The sequence below is a fragment of the Asterias amurensis genome, chromosome 15, assembly GCF_032118995.1.
Source record: "Asterias amurensis chromosome 15, ASM3211899v1".
Lineage (NCBI taxonomy): Eukaryota > Metazoa > Echinodermata > Asteroidea > Forcipulatida > Asteriidae > Asterias > Asterias amurensis.
The window spans coordinates 9,992,155-10,009,175 of NC_092662.1; the positions used below are offsets into that span (position 1 = coordinate 9,992,155).

General features: G+C 39.7%; 2 protein-coding genes across 6 annotated transcripts in view; one reads left to right on the top strand and one right to left on the bottom strand.

Annotated features, from left to right (window-relative positions):
* Positions 1-6,878, bottom strand: part of LOC139948348 (LIM/homeobox protein Awh-like) — a 49,516-nt gene extending 42,638 nt beyond the window's left edge. Inside the window, exon 1 of the mRNA XM_071946488.1 lies at positions 6,603-6,878. The gene's annotated coding sequence lies outside the window, so the exon portion shown is untranslated. The remainder of the gene's footprint in view (positions 1-6,602) is intronic.
* A 3,527-nt stretch (positions 6,879-10,405) lies between these two features.
* LOC139947836 (uncharacterized) overlaps positions 10,406-17,021 on the top strand; it is a 178,409-nt gene continuing 171,793 nt past the window's right edge. For all 5 annotated transcript variants that reach the window (XM_071945629.1, XM_071945631.1, XM_071945628.1 and 2 more), the window contains exon 1: positions 10,406-10,636. The gene's annotated coding sequence lies outside the window, so the exon portion shown is untranslated. The remainder of the gene's footprint in view (positions 10,637-17,021) is intronic.

Below are 17,021 nucleotides of genomic sequence, written 5' to 3' on the forward strand. Positions count from 1 at the left end.
AATTTTCAGTAGGCAGTTGTAATTTAAAAAAAAAAAAATTTTACAACTTACATTTTACTTGCTAAAGTTGTTTGTTAAGACACAAAAACTGGCACGTTAAACAATCTAAAGTAGCTCCAGAAGAAGGAGAACAATAAGAAGGCAAACACGGAACAATAAGTGGGGTAGAGAGCACAATTAGCAAAGGGGGAAATAACAAACAGCAAAACAATTTTACTATTCTTCAGTCAGATGGGTCGGTGTGGCAGGAGATTTTGTGCCCCGGAGATTCGGTTCTTGCAAACTGTGTACAAACTTAAATCGTCCTCTTACAGCCCACGTTAATTTCCAATGAGGGGACAGAATTACTATATTATGAGCCAAACAATGTTTAAATAAATTAAAGGCTACAGTGACCAGACTAAAAAATGTCGACCTCTATTTTTTGTAATTGGTATGCCAGTGTTTATAATAACTTTGAAAGTTATTATGACTGTTTTTCTTCATAAATATCTTATTAAATACTGTTTATTATTTTAAATTGAGTATTGTTTGTATATAAAGACGCCTTCAACATCAATTTGTGTGTGTGCGTTGTTTTCAGAATAAACCTACAGATTGCACCTAGTTCCTTGTCCGTTCCCAGTTTTCGATTTAACGACCCCGTCACAGATGGCCTTAGCTTTCGGTCGAAACCTGACCTCTTCGTATAAAAAGAAATTCTTGATGTTTTCCCACAATTATTTACTCCTGTCTTTTTTTTAACTATCTGGATAGTTTCTGCTTGTTTATGCCTCCGACGAGAAGGTCCGGTAACCGTGCCCTGCTTAAACAAAAGCTGAAGTTACGCTTGTTGGTATCTCAAAAACTTGGAAGGGCAATCCCCCTAAAAAATATTTACTTTTGGCTAAAAATACACGTGAATTTTCATAAACATGTACACAACTACTAGTTGCGATAACGTAACCCTCCTCCCAACGGCCGCCAGGCCGGAGGGTTACGAGATTATTTTGATCGTCAATTAATTACAATCTGGTTCAACACGTATAATTTCGACAGCTAGTCACCAGATTTTGCCCCATTATTACCACTTTTCAAAATCATGAAACTTAATCCTCAATCAATGTCTAACTCTAATGAACACTCACAAGTCAAAACACCTTTGAAAAGTATTTTTGAAGAAAAAGGACAAAAACTTACCAGATCCCGGAACGATTTCCCAGGTTTATATATTTTGAACTTGTCGCATCGCTTTGCAAACGCTTTATTTAGGCACAACGCTAGTCTTGGTGCAAGACGTTTCTCGTTTTCTTATATCACGCACACCGCGGCCAATTCACCGACACCGCGCGCAACGACTCACCTGACTTATAAGTCCACTCACCGCCGGAGAAACGTCTTGGTCCGTGTACATGTTTGAGTTATGTGACCTCACATACATATTCAACGTGTGGGTCAACAAAATACTACGCACGCGCACAACTGGAAACAGACAAGCGGGCCAGCCTGGTAACTTGCTAGCCTTGATCAAGGCTGTTGACGTACTGTTCCCCGGCCCGGTTCGCTGCACACGCATGCAGTGCATACACAAATGTACATTACCATACATTGTACAGCGAGAACAGTATAGCGTAGTCGTGAGAACGGTCGTGTCTTTGTATTTTCAACCTCATACACGTGGCTCAAACAACAGCCTTGATGGGTTTGTAAAGCTTTATCGGAATTCCGATAAAAGGGTATTCATGATATGGGCGTGTCATTCTAAACATTGGCCAATCACAGGCGCGATTGAGAATGACGTATTACTGCTAGCAATCATGCCACATCCATGTGTGTGTACGCTGTACGCTAGCTGTATATGTACATGTATTGTACTACGTGCTTTTTATAGCAGTGTCGGGAGCGTGGTTTATATTATTAGCTATGATTGTAAGGGGTCTGAATGTGTGCCGGACGGGTGAGCCGGGCATGACTCGCCCGGTCGGTAATGGTGTTGAACAACTTCGAACAACTTCCGTTGTCTTGCGTTTCATTATAACACGAGGACTAGCATTATAATTACAACGTAGCTGGTAGATTTGTCCCTGAATTGGAGGCTGCTGTACTATAGGTGTAACGTTGTAGTGTAGTACTAGTAGTATGGCAAGAGTTAGTTTATGAAATTGAACTTTATTTGTAGTTGTTGTTCAGCCACACGCCATCTTCTACCGTCTGTCGACAACACATATTTTCGATCCCCAACTTTGATTTACCGCGAGAAACGTAATGAATAATATATGTCTACATTAAGACAAAATAAACAGCTGGGTTTCTTATCTCATCTGCTGCTCTGTGTTTGTGCTTCAAGGGGATGGGGTGTGTTGTACTGTCATATGCCCAACACCTAAGAATTCTTACAAAGTAGCCATCTTGCCGGAAACCCATGACACCTGGATACTTTTTTAACCTTTCTCAAACACATTTCACATGGTCTAATTTTCTTCCTTCTATTTCTAACGCGGTTGTTATATTTTGTTGAAAGTTTCTGTAGTTGTGTTGCAAATTATACACCACTGATTTCCAGCGACTTACAGTTTTGTTTTACTAGTTGGGATTTCTCCCTCGCCCGCCGCCATTATTGCAACTATACTACAGCCACTGCTTGTTTACAATACGTCGACGAGCACATGTGTGCGAGTGCTTGCAGAATAACGTTGTGATTGACATCGCAGCGAGAGTTTATAGGTCAACCAACAACCAATGAGAACGGGTTGTTAGTAAACATTAGCATAATGAGCTCCGCCCTAAATTTTGGCAGATACAAAACCATCAAGGCGCTACTTGGGAGGTACCCATGTACCGTAAGTGTACCGCATACAGATGGTACATGTACATGTACAGTAAGTATGTGTACATACGCTGTAGTACACGTACTATATGCACTGTGTTATGTATGGGGGTGCGCTGGTAGCCTTGATCAAGGCGCTACAGCCAGCCGCGATCTGCAAAATCCCAGTCCCCATCACTGAATTCCACCAGTGCGCCCCCATACATAACACAGTGCATATAATACGTATACAGCGTATGTACACATACTTACGTACTGTACATGTACATGTACCATCTGTATACGGTACACTTACGGTATATGGGTACTTCCTAAGTAGCGCCTTGATGGTTTTGTATCTGCCAAAATTTAGGGCGGAGCTCATTATGTTAATGTTTACTAACAACCCGTTCTCATTGGTTGTTGGTTGACCTATAAACTCTCGCTGCGATGTCAATCACAACGTTCTGCAAGCACTCGCACACACGTGCTCGTCGACGTAATTGTAAACAAACCGTGGTTGTAGTTGCAATGGCGGCGGGCGAGGGAGAAATCCCTACTAGTAAACAAAACAGTAAGTCGCTGGAAATCAGTGGTGTATAATTTGCAACACAACTACAGAAACTTTCAACAAAATATAACAACCGCGTTAAATGCATCAATCATGGGTTTAGAAATAGAAGGAAGAAAATTAGAACATGTGAAATGTGTTTGAGAAAGGTTAAAAAAGTATCCAGGTGTCATGAGTTTCCGGCAAAATGGCTACTTGGTAAGAATTCTTAGGTGTTGGGCATATGACAGTACAACACACCCCATCCCCTTGAAGCACAAACACAGACCAGATGAGATAAGAAACCCAGCTGTTTATTTTGTCTTAATGTAGACATATATTATTTATTACGTTTCTCGCGGTAAATCGAAGTTGGGGATCGAAAATATGTGTTGTCGAAAACATACCAGACGGTAGAAGATGGCGTGTGGCTGAACAACAACTACAAGTAAAGTTCAATTTCATAAACTAACTCTTGCCATACTACTAGTACTACACTACAACGTTACACTTATAGTACAGCAGCTTTCAATTCAGGGACAAATCTACCAGCTACGTTGTAATTATGATGCTAGTCCTCGTGTTATAATGAAACGCAAGACAACGGAAGTTGTTCGAATTTGTTCAACACCATTACCGACCGGGCGAGTCTTGTCCAGCTCACCCGTCCGGCAGCGCATTCAGACCCCTTACAATCATAGCTAATATACACACCACGCTCCCGACACTGCTATAAAAAGCACGTATTACAGTACATGTCCATACAGCTAGCGTACAGCGTACACACACACACCCATGCATGCATGGACGTGGCATGATTGCTTGCAGTAATACGTCATTCTCAATCGCGCCTGTGATTGGCCAATGTTTAGAATGACACGCCCACATCATGAATACCCTTTTATCGGAATTCCGATAAAGCTTTACAAACCCATTAAGGCTGTTGTTTGAGCCACGTGTGCGAGGTTGAAAGTAGAAAGACACGACCGTACTCACGACTACGCTATACTGTTCTCGCTGTACAATGTATGGTAATGTACATTTGTGTATGCACTGCATGCGTGTGCAGCGAACCGGGCCGGGGAACAGTACATCAACAGCCTTGATCAAGGCTTGTGCGCTGGCGGAATTCAGTGATGGGGACTGGGATTTTGCAGATCGCGGCTGGCTGTAGCGCCTTGATCAAGGCTACATTAGGCCCATTCACACGAGCGCTGCAAACGAGGGTCCCGTGCGATTTCATAACATCGATGTTATGAAATCGCAAATCCACGTCGTGTGAATGCTATGTATGTTACGAAATTACCTGGGTCCCGTGTTGTTCATAACACAGATCGAGACCTCCTCCAAAAAATCGCATCGATGTTATAATCATGGGGAGCCATCGTCTGAACCGAATGCCTGCGATCGTAACGAGGGACCGCTGCGTTGACACGTGTAGAACTATGGAGGAAGAAATGGGCGAACTATAGCATGCATATACATGTACATACACGTGATGTATATCTGCTCAACGCTGGACAACGATCGTTTGGCTGGTGGGTTTTGTGGCCGGATGCTAGACCAGTCCAAACCTTGAAGCAAAAACATCGTTCAATCGGGAGCAGAATACGTCTTTTGGCAAAGCTTTTCGATGTTTTAATTCACCATTTGTTATGTCTCATCAATAATTCCATATCTACAAAACATTTTCATTCAACAATGTAGCGTTTTTAACGTCAAAAACTCTATTTGAATCGTGGAATTTTGTGTTTTTCTTCGACTCGAACATGACTCGACGTTGCTGGATCGCTGCATTTCAAGACATGCAAGCTCAAACCTTGAAGCAAAAACATCGTTCATTCGGAAGCAGAATACGTCATTTGGTTAAGCTTTTCGATGTTTTAATTCATAATTTGGTATGTGTCATCAATAACTTCATATCTATAAAGCATTTTCATTCAACAATGTAGCATTTTTAACGTCTAAAAAGCTATTTGAATCGTGTTTTTCTTTTTTTAGCTTCGAAAACGTAACCCCTTCCCGCCGGCCGCCGGGATGAGAGTTACGTTATCGCAAATGTTTGTAAAATATTCTACATTTTATGTGACTTAAAATGAAATTGATTTCAATGAAATTGTATTATTTTATTCCTTTTAACTGTAATCGCTTGTAGACTTTAGTCCATGCAGTCAAGCCTACCCAAACGAGGGACGTATGTTTACATGTGTGTGTGTGTGTGTGTCGTGTGAATGCTCGCTAAAAAATCGCACGCGGTAAAGGTGACAGACGGCTGGCGCCCTTAAACAGGGACCCTCGTTTGCAGCGCTCGTGTGAATGGGCCTATTGACCACTAAGCCATCAGAAGGGTAACATTTGAACAATTTGACGCTGAAGATTGAAATGAAATCGTTTTCGCAGCGTTCTGCATAGCTATATAGCTCTATGCATATCACGCTATGGCACAGAGTACAACAACTTGGCAGCATGCCACCAAATAAATTATGCCTAATACACTACACGTGTACGCCACAAGTGTTACGCACAACCATAGAGTATCTCTGTCCTTACTCTATGGCACAACCAGTGGGGAAATTTCGTAGTTCTTTGTACAAGAAATTGTGAATTTTCAAACTCGATTTTGAACCAGAAGACGAGATCAAAATGGGATCATGTCTGCGAGGCATTTACGGAGTTTTTAACGAACTTTCCGATGATGTGTCGATTGTAACAACCCATCATGTAGATCAAAAGTTATGATTTTTTGAAATAGTGAACTTTGAATTTTTAAAACTCAAGAATGGATGCCGTCATCATGACCTAACTAACACATTATTCCACTCCTAATGCATATCTAACTATGTGCGAAGTTTCAAGTTCATACGAGTATGGGAAGTGTGCTTTTGTTCGAGGACAAGGGACGAAGAGAAGAAGAAGATGAAAATCTGGATTGTTTTATTTATTTGTTTGTACTAAAGTTTTGTTTAATCCGGCAGTTTATTTTAGCAAGACCACTCCTAATTGCTTGGACCCTATACTTTAACCATTCTGTTTTCTTTGAATGTTTTGTATTGTAACATCCATGTCTGTGCATGGAGGTAGAAATAGATTAGTTTACGTAACGTCCTTTCCTACTAGAGAAAGTTTAAAAGGGCTTATGTTATTCCAGAGATTTTTTTTTCTTCAAACTATTTAACTCAGAATAACTTGGATAGTTGTTTTAACAAATAATCAAAACAATTGATGAATATGCTAAGTTCAAGAAGTAATAGATATTGTAATACTGACGTGAATTCCGTGGGCCCAAAACGCCCTTCACCCGGGGGGAGTGGTCGATCGATGTAACGTCTCTATTCTTCTCGGTGTTTAACCAAAACATGACCAATGTTCGTCATTTTGTACTGTTGTTTTCTCACATAATTAAAAGTCCCATGAATCACCGAAGTAGGTGGCCATCTCAGCGAAACTTCGTCTTCAATTCCACATTGACCACTAAGCCATCAGAAGGGTAACATTTGAACAATTTGACGCCGAAGATTGAGAGGAAATCGTTTTCGCAGCGTTCTGCATAAATAGAGCTATACAGCTCTAAATAATAGAGCTATATAGCTCTATGCATATCACGCTATGGCACAGAGTACAATAAACTTGGCAGCATGCCACCAAATAAATGATGCCTTATACACTACACGTGTACGACACACGTGTTACGCACAACCAATGGGGAAATTTGTAGTTCTTTATACATGAAATTATGAATTTTCAAACTCGATTTTGAACCAGAAGACGAGATCAAAATGGGATCATGTCTGCAAGGCATTTACGGAGTTTTTAACGAACTCTCCGATGATGTGTCGATTGTAACAACCCATCATGTAGATCAAAAGTTATGATTTTTTGAAATAATAAACTTTGAAAATTCATAACTCAAGAATTGATGACGTCATCGTGACGTAACTCAAACGGTTTCTTCTCCTGATAAATATCTAACTATGTGTGAAGTTAAAAGTTCATACAGGTTTGGGAAGTGTGCTTTTGTTAGAGGGCAAGGGACGGAGATGTATTTTTGAAGAAAAATATACAATTGCAAACTTTGACCTTCCGGTACGAACGGAAGGAGGGGTCATATGATTTTGACGTTAACTTTTCAAATGTAGTCCCAGTCTTGATCTATCAGATGCGTAATTATGAATATCATAACTATAAGGTTCGAAGACATATAGCGAAAAGCAAATGGTCACTTTTTGAACCTAAAAACCTTGTAATTCGACACCTGATGACGTCATCATGACGAAACTAAAACGGTTTCATCTACTAATGAATATCTAACTATGTGTGAAGTTTCAAGTTTATGTGAGCTTAGCAAGTATGTCTTTGTTAGCGGACAAAAACCACGGAGAAGAAGACGAAGTAAAACTAGAAATTGAGAGTTTGTGTACAAACTCAGGGTGTTCGGGTGAATGGTCAAATGAGGTCACGTTGTGTACAACATTTGTAGAACATTACAAGAGGTTTCATGTAGTGAAAGAATCTTGTACGTAGCGTTTGTGGTTCTCAAGATATGAATGTTTCAATTATTTACCGTTTATTTAACGTAATGACGTCATCAATGACGTCATCATTCCAAAAAAGTTGCGGGTTCATCTACTCATGAAGGTTCATGTTTATGATAAGTTTCAAGTTCATAGTAGTTTAACATTTTGTTCAAAATCGCACGAAGAAAGATGAGGCGAATCCCAGCGTAGTGGAATTTGAATTACGCGCGCCTTCAACGGAGTCTGCATGTGTATACACAACCCGTAATGCCCACAGCCACGCAGTGCTGTTTTGTCGTAGAGCATGGATACAATGTAGGCCTACATGAACTACACGCACACACACCCACACACCCACAATACAATAGTAGCATTCACATACATGAATGGCGATACTATCTGGTTTCTACGCGTAATGAATGGAGGTCAACACAAACGCGCGCTTTTACGACCAGAAGGCAAAATTCAACTGGCATTATGTTTGTGCAAAAGTTTGAGCAGGATAACTGATCTTCAAACTGATATTCAAATTTTGCGAATATGATATATAGTTCTTGAGATATGAACTTTTGAAATTTTGAACTTCCGGTTTCAACCGGAAGTAAAAGTCACATGAGGTCACGTTGTGCACGACTTTTGTAGCTAATTACAAGACCTTTTATATGCACCAAATATCTTGTGTGTGGCATTTGTAGTTCTCAAGATATGAACTCTCCAATTTTTAGCGTTTTTTTGAACGTAATGACGTCATCAATGACGTCATCATTCCAAAAATGTTGCTGTTTCGTCTACTCATTAAGATCAATATATATGGTAAGTTTCAGGTTCATACAAGCTTTAGTTTTTGCGAAAATCGCGCGAGAACGTTCGAGGAGAAGAACACGCAGAAACTAGAAATTGAGAGTTTGTGTACAAACTCAGGGTGTTCGGGTGAATGGTCAAATGAGGTCACGTTGTGTACAACATTTGTAGAACATTACAAGAGGTTTCATGTAGTGAAAGAATCTTGTACGTAGCGTTTGTGGTTCTCAAGATATGAATTTTTCAATTATTTACCGTTTATTTAACGTAATGACGTCATCGATGATGTCATCATTCCAAAAAAAGTTTTGGTTTCGTCTGCACACTAAGGTTTATGTTCATGGTAAGTTTCAAGTTCATACAAGCGTTAGTTTTGTTCAAAATTGCGAGAGAAGTTTCATTGAGAAGATGTAATTGAAGAATTGTTTACAAATTGTTACTATATTCATGCTCTGCTGTACAAAGGTTGAAGTCCCAGCGTAGTGGAATTTGAATTACGCGCGCCTTCAACGGAGTCTGCATGTGTATACACAACCCGTAATACCCACAGCCACGCAGTGCTGTTTTGTCGTAGAGCATGGATACAATGTAGGCCTACATGAACTACACGCACACACACCCACACACCCACAATACAATAGTAGCATTCACATACATGAATGGCGATACTATCTGGTTTCTACGCGTAATGAATGGAGGTCAACACAAACGCGCGCTTTTACGACCAGAAGGCAAAATTCAACTGGCATTATGTTTGTGCAAAAGTTTGAGCAGGATAACTGATCTTCAAACTGATATTCAAATTTTGCGAATATGATATATAGTTCTTGAGATATGAACTTTTGAAATTTTGAACTTCCTGTTTCAACCGGAAGTAAAAGTCACATGAGGTCACGTTGTGCACGACTTTTGTAGCTAATTACAAGACCTTTTATATGCACCAAATATCTTGTGTGTGGCATTTGTAGTTCTCAAGATATGAACTCTCCAATTTTTAGCGTTTTTTTGAACGTAATAACGTCATCAATGACGTCATCATTCCAAAAATGTTGCTGTTTCGTCTACTCATTAAGATCAATATATATGGTAAGTTTCAGGTTCATACAAGCTTTAGTTTTTGCGAAAATCGCGCGAGAACGTTCGAGGAGAAGAACACGCAGAAAAAAAAAAAAAAAAAAAAAAAAAAAAAAAAAAAAAAAAAACAGAACAATAACAATAGTTGTTCGGCTGGTGGCCGAACACCTAAAAAAAAAAAAAAAAACAGAACAATAACAATAGTTGTTCGGCTTGTGGCCGAACACCTAAAAAAAAAAAAAAAAAAACGAACAAAAACAAGAGGTCTTCGGACTCGAGTCCGAACACCTAATAAAAACACAAAAAAAACCGAACAAAAATAAGAGGTGTTCCGGGCTGTTGGCCCGAACACCTAAAAAGTTTTTGATTGTGAACATTATTTGAAACCCATGACACCAGGAAATTTGATCACCGGTTGCAAAAGACTATCACCGATTATTAAATGCCTCTTTGGCGTTCCATAAGATTAGTAGGATTGTGGGATTTGAAAATAGGGGAGACAATCTAGAATTTGCGCTCCACAAATGAAGACGACAACCAACCAAACAAACCAATCCATATTGCGCTGCGCAATCTCGAGATTTGAGCAAGTGCAGGGGATGGGAGCGATGGCTCTATATCATAGAGTTATGCTCTATATCTAAGCTAGAACGCAGCTCGTGCGCAGGCGCTACACAAATGCACAACATTTTGTCGAAGTTGACATGCATGCCATGCATCTACATCAGTCTGTTTTGTTGATGAAATCATATGATATTTATATTAACTATGGATTTTGATATTAGTGATGAAACGTCAACAAGTGTACAAAAATGTATGTATTTCTTTCGGTCTCCACTCCGGGCAAGAGTTTAAATTGCATCCATCAGGAAACATCACACTTCTAACATCTAACACTCTAAACAGTGGCTGGTAAGTTTGTTGCGTTGCGGCCTGTGGGAGCTGATAAGTGATATAGTGGGTACCGGTCAACTCGGTCCCAAGCCAACTCGGTCCCAGTCAACTCGGTCCCAAGTCATCTCGGTCCTAAGTCAACTCGGTCCCAAGTCAACTCGGTCCCAAGACAACTCGGTCCCAAGACAGGGAAGCTTGCACGGGCGGGAGGGAGGGCGGGGAGGGACCGCAACCCAAGTTATAATTGAACAATATTATGTTTGTTATTTATTTTCGACCAAACACTATTTTTCTTAATAGTTTTAGTTTTTTAATTAGTAGATTTTAGTTTTTATTTAATTTTAAAAGTAAATTGTAAGTTACTTGAAAAGAAATCAAAGAGGATTCAATTGTTAATGTTTGTCAATTAATGAATTGTTGAGAGCCATGCATACAGACTGGTTGAAAGCAAAGAGATATTTTGAAGATCTTTTTTTTAGTTGAAACTTATTGGCCAACACAATCGGTAATTTTCAAAAGTGAATGTTGAATATAGAAACAAATGGGTCGCTATTGAAGGCATTGAATATTATACCCCGAACATTGGTAATTCAATTATTTCCTGTCAACCATACGGACCGAGTGGACTTGGGACCGAGTTGACTTGGAACCGAGTTGACTTGGGACCGAGTTGACTTGGGACCAAGTTGACTTGGGACCGAGTTGACTGGGACCGAGTTGACTTGGGACCGAGTTGACTGGGACCGAGTTGACTTGGGACCGAGTTGACTCAAAAGCGATATAGTGATACTTGTTTATAGTGATAGGTGTCAGGACACTTCGTACCTTTGCCACTTCGTTCGTACCCTGGTCCTGGACGATCGTACCTTTTGCAAGGTACGAAATTGAGGTTAAGTATGACGCCACCACTTTTTCATTCGATATGATATCCGTCCTTGTGTCATGGGTTTTTAGTAGGCATTGGTACATAGGATAACAGGGAAATCGTTCACAATCATCATTTTGTTTAAAATCATCTATGTTATCCAACCTTTGTACAATGACACTTGCTTGCACTTCATCGTGTGTTGAAATCTTAAATAAAGGTTTTGGTTTTACGATGCGACTGCGAGAGATAGTATTTACAGTGCTGATTACAGTGCTGACAATGCATAAAAAGGATTGTACAGTATTTCCAGGATTTATGCACCCAGATTGCACGATTCCTAATCTTACCACAAATACTTTGGTGGCCAAAAACTAGGCTAGATTGCACGATTCCTAATCTTACCACAAATACTTTGGTGGCCAAAAACTAGGCTGAAATGTAGTTTGCGATAACGTAACCCTCCTCCCGACGGCGAGGAGGGTTACGTTATCGCAACTAGACGAAATGACAGAGTGTAGACTCTCTGTGTTTGAGCCTGCCACTGTCATGACTGTTGCTGAGACCTGGTTATTATGAAATCTCCTTCAAAATCCTGTGAGCTGGATCCAGTGTCAACATCCATGATGAAGCAAAACATCAATATATTTGTACCCTACATCACTAAGGCCTAAGCTTGTAAACGAATCTCTCAGTTCCGGTTGTTTCCCCGATAGCCTCAAAGTTTCCTACATCAGGCCGCTCATCAAGAAACCAAACCTGGACAAGGAGATACTCAAAAACTGCAGACCGGTTGCAAACTTAAAATATCTTGGAAAAGTCATCGAACGAGTAGTTTCATCACGTATTTCTGACCACATTCATACTTTCAACCTGTCCGACGTGTTCCAGTCAGCATACAAGCCTTTCCATGGGACAGAAACTGCACTAGTCCGTGTGAGCAACGATATTCTTTCTGCAATGGACAATGGTAACCTTACAGCACTAGTCCTGCTAGACTTGAGTGCTGCTTTTGACACTGTTGATCACAACATCCTTCTCTCTCGGCTCCAGAATCACCTTGGCGTTGAGGACACGGCCCTAGCATGGTGTAAATCGTATCTCTACAATAGAACTCAGCATGTATACATTGGCATCGCGATATCCGACCCTATTGTTTTGATATACTCTGTGCTACAGGGGTCTGTACTCGGCCCGCAGTGGTTTACGCTGTACACTTTACCGATTCGTGACATCATCCTGAAATATAATTTGAACTACCATGTGTACGCAGACGACACTCAGCTATACATCACGATTAAATCTTCTCAAGAAAACGCCAATGCATCTATTGCAAGACTTGAGAAATGCATCCAAGAGATTCGACGTTGGACACAACAAAACTTCCTGAAGGTAAATGATGATAAGACAGAGTTCCTTCTATTTGGGTCACAGAAACAGTTAACAAAGGTTTCAGTGCCATACATTTCCATCGATGACGCTCGAATACATAGCTCCCTCGCTGATAGCTCGGAACTTAGGGGTTATTTTTGATTCATCGTTGACATTTCAGCCACACATCAACAACATTGTTCGTCTATCATCATATCACATCAGGAATATAGGTAAGATTCGCAAGTACTTGGACAAAAGTGCCACTGAAAAGGTCATTCATGCATTTGTTACATTCTTCCAAACAACCAGATTTCCCGTCTTCAACGGCTCCAAAATACTGCTGCAAAATACTGCTGCCCGCATTGTGACACTGTCTAGAAAATCCTGTTCTATCACCCCCATTCTGAAACAACTACACTGGCTCCCTATCACTCAAGGAATCATCTTCAAGCTGATGCTCATTGTCCACAAAGCTCTTAAAGGAACACGTTGCCTTGGATCGGACGAGTTGGTCTATAAAAAAGCGTTTGTAACCGTTTGTGATAAAATGCATATGGTTAGAAAGATAATTTAAAAGTAGAATACAATGATCCACACAAGTTTGCCTCGAAATTGCGTGGTTTTCCTTTTACCTCGTCGACTAACACGGTCGGCCATTTATGGGAGTAAAAAATTTGACTCCCATAAATGGCCGACCGTGTTAGTCGACGAGGTAAAAGGAAAACCGTGCAATTTCGAGGCATGTTTGTGTGGATCATTGTATTCTACTTTTACAGCATCTTTCTACCCATATGCATATTATAACAAACGCTTTTCAAAGACCAACTCGACCGATCCAAGGCAACGTGTTCCTTTAATGGCAAGGCTTCCCACTATGTTTCTGAACTGCTTCAAGTTTACACTCCATCAAGGAATCTTTGATCAAGTTCCATGCTTCTCCTCACTGAACCCAAGTCTCGACACTCATGGGGTGACAGGTCTTTTTCTTTAGCTGCACCACGCATATGGAACTCTCTACCACTTAATCTTAGTCTATTGCACCTGATCTTCTGGAATCCTTCTGGCAGACATCCAAATCGCGGCAGGGGGACAATAAGCTACCCAGACACCATCACCAAAGACTCTAATCTCAATCTAAACGAGACTCAACATGAGGGACAAAGCAACCTGGCACGTAACAAGGTAACCAGACTTGAGCGAAACTTACTTTCTATAACTGCAAAGTGGCCAGACTGAGATTATCTAATCCAAGGCAGTGGCACCATCAAATTCAGAAAATTACTGGCCTGAATCATCAAAAGAAAGTTCTCATACTCTTTGCGTCCTCATCAGACATAGCAAATGAAATCAACAACAATTTCATCCCTGTGGCGAAGGACATCCCTAAATTAGATCCTGCTAAGCTACCTGCATATTATCTACATGTACATGTACCCGCCAAATCTGCAGTTCCTGTTGTCACCCCCTTGGACATCTTCAATCAAATAAGAACAATCAATTTAAACGAGTAGAGGACACCACTGCATCCCACCGCGCCTAGTGAAAGAAATCACATGCACTTTGTTTTCCACTGATTGACATTTTTAATTGTTCTCTCCAAGAGTAAATGTATCTGCTATCTGGAAAAAGGCTTTTATTGTCCCTATACCCAATACCAATCCCCCAACAATGGACTGATAGATTGTTGTGTCCGATAGCACTTGCGTGCATTTTTGCTTTAAAAGTGTTTGACATTTTTTGTCGTGGACTGGATAATGAAAGACATTGGAACTTACATGTACTTTAGACAAAAACCAATTTGGATCACTTAAGGGTTCATCAACATCACTTTGCTTGGTTAAGCTTTTAAATACATTTTTAGTGCCACTGATCATGATAATCCTCCAAATTGTAGATCATCAGATGTTAATTCCAAAGTTCATCCAACTTGGTGTCAGATCCTCTTATGTGCCATGGATTACAAACTTGTTGTCATCTTGTTAACATCAGTTTGATATAATGGTGTCTTATCATCTTGGGAAATGTTGATGCAGGTGTTGCACAGCCGTCGATTTCACAAAACTCTTCCTAACTTAAGATTAGTCTTAGGACTTAGGACAAGTCCCAACCCTGCACTGTAGCATGCAGACCTTAAGATTAATCCTAAGTTAGGAAGAGTTACTCGTCCTAACTCGAGATAAGACGAGTCCTAACTCTTTGTGAAATCGACGGCTGGGCACCCAAATTGGACCAACCCCTTTCTTAGTTACGATGAACAATTTTGTCACTAACTTGCCTGAGGTTTCGCATTTTAAATAATATTGATGATATGACACTTACATGTACTCAACCTTTTAAGAACTCGGATCAAACTCAGATCAAAAACTCCATTATAGTAGCATGCAAAACTAATTAGATCATCTCTAACAATGGACTACTGTTTTACATGAGACTAAATCCTTCTATACATGTAAGTATTACATGTAAATGAGACTAATTCCTTCTACGTAAGTGTCAATCAATCAATTTTTGTTTTCAGCGCTCTCCACCTGTATCACCTTCTTTTAATGGCTAATTCATTAATCAAACTGACTGTCTGAAACTTCTAGGAGTACATGTGGGTGAAAATTCACTAAACTGCACTAATTAGAGTGCCCTTTTAGCATTGTAGCACATAAACCAAACATGATGTCAAGATAACTAAAGCATCCATTTGAAGTACCCACCTAGAGGTACCTACAGTAGCAACAACTTTGTCATAGTTGCTTTGCAAGTTTTTCAGAATGTTGGTAAAAGGCCGATTTGTGGACGGAAACTCGTTCAATAAAAAACTATATTTTTGTTTCAGTTGCCAATTAAAGACATTAGTTAGCAAAGCCATCACTGCATGTTACATGATGATAGAATGGAGAAATGCCTTGCTGATAACAACAATAGCTTCAATGATTTATGTCTGGTAAAAGCACACCAGGGTCATTAGTGAGCCATTTCGGACATAACTATTTTCCGTCCAATTTTAAGGTATTTTCTTGATACTAGTTTCTATCAACTAGTAAAATAGAAAACCAGAAAGTTTAACATTTTTCCCAAGGTTGTTTAGCCCAGCACTAAGTGCAATTGTTTTCATAATCTCAGATGCGCCGGTTTAAGTGTGACAAAGTGCTAAAAACAGCGATGCATATTTCCGTCCACAACTTTGTTATGTCCGAAATAATACATTTCTCTTTATAAAATGTACCCCTAGTAAAGAAATCATTCCAAGTTACACTTGTTACAACAAGTGGTGTTGACTTGTCAATTAATAAAAATCTTCACCTGAAACAGTTACCCCTAAACTCCACGAGGGAGGTGGATTAAGAACTTTCCGTCCACATGAGTTATGTCAGAAATAGAAGTTATGTCCGAAACGTGTCCAATGGAAGAATAAACATTTTGGGGCAAGTTATAACATTGAAACTCTGACACTTCTTATTTTGTGTATTGAAGAATGATAATTAAAAACATATAGAACCATTAGTAAGTTTATTAACGTTTTACTCCAAAATATACTGAAAAAACCCTTTTGGACATAACTGTTATGTCCAGAATTCACTTAATGCTTTTTTTATGACTTAAACTTATTTTGTATGTGGGTGGGGCGTATATTTAATGTACTTCATCAATTCAACTAAATGAGAACATAAATTGGCATTTGTGAAATAAATAATACTTCAATTGAGCAAAAACTACAAAATGATCATCACATTTGAAGTCTCTCTCCCAAAAGGCCCAAGCTTTTAATGTGGGAAGTTAAGAATAATGATGTAAAGAACCTTTATTCTTGAGTCTCAAATAATGTGTAGCTAATTTATTTGCACCAATTATCCCAAAGTAATGCGGAAATTTGAAGTGTTTTGTTCAAAATTAACTTTTCCTTGTGTGGACATATTGCTGTTTCGGACATTAACTAAAGACAGTGGACATACAAATGGTGGGCCATGGCTCTAGTCTACATGTAGGTAATGAAAAAGATAAATTGTTAAAACTTCCACAGGAGTGTGTGTCTGGGTGGGTTTGACTTACATTTCTGTAAGAGTACGCATAAAACCTGTATTTGATGATGTACACAGTATACATAGACTACATGACAGTATACTACAACAAGCACTACTTCTGCACGCACATAGCACACGGTATACCACACTT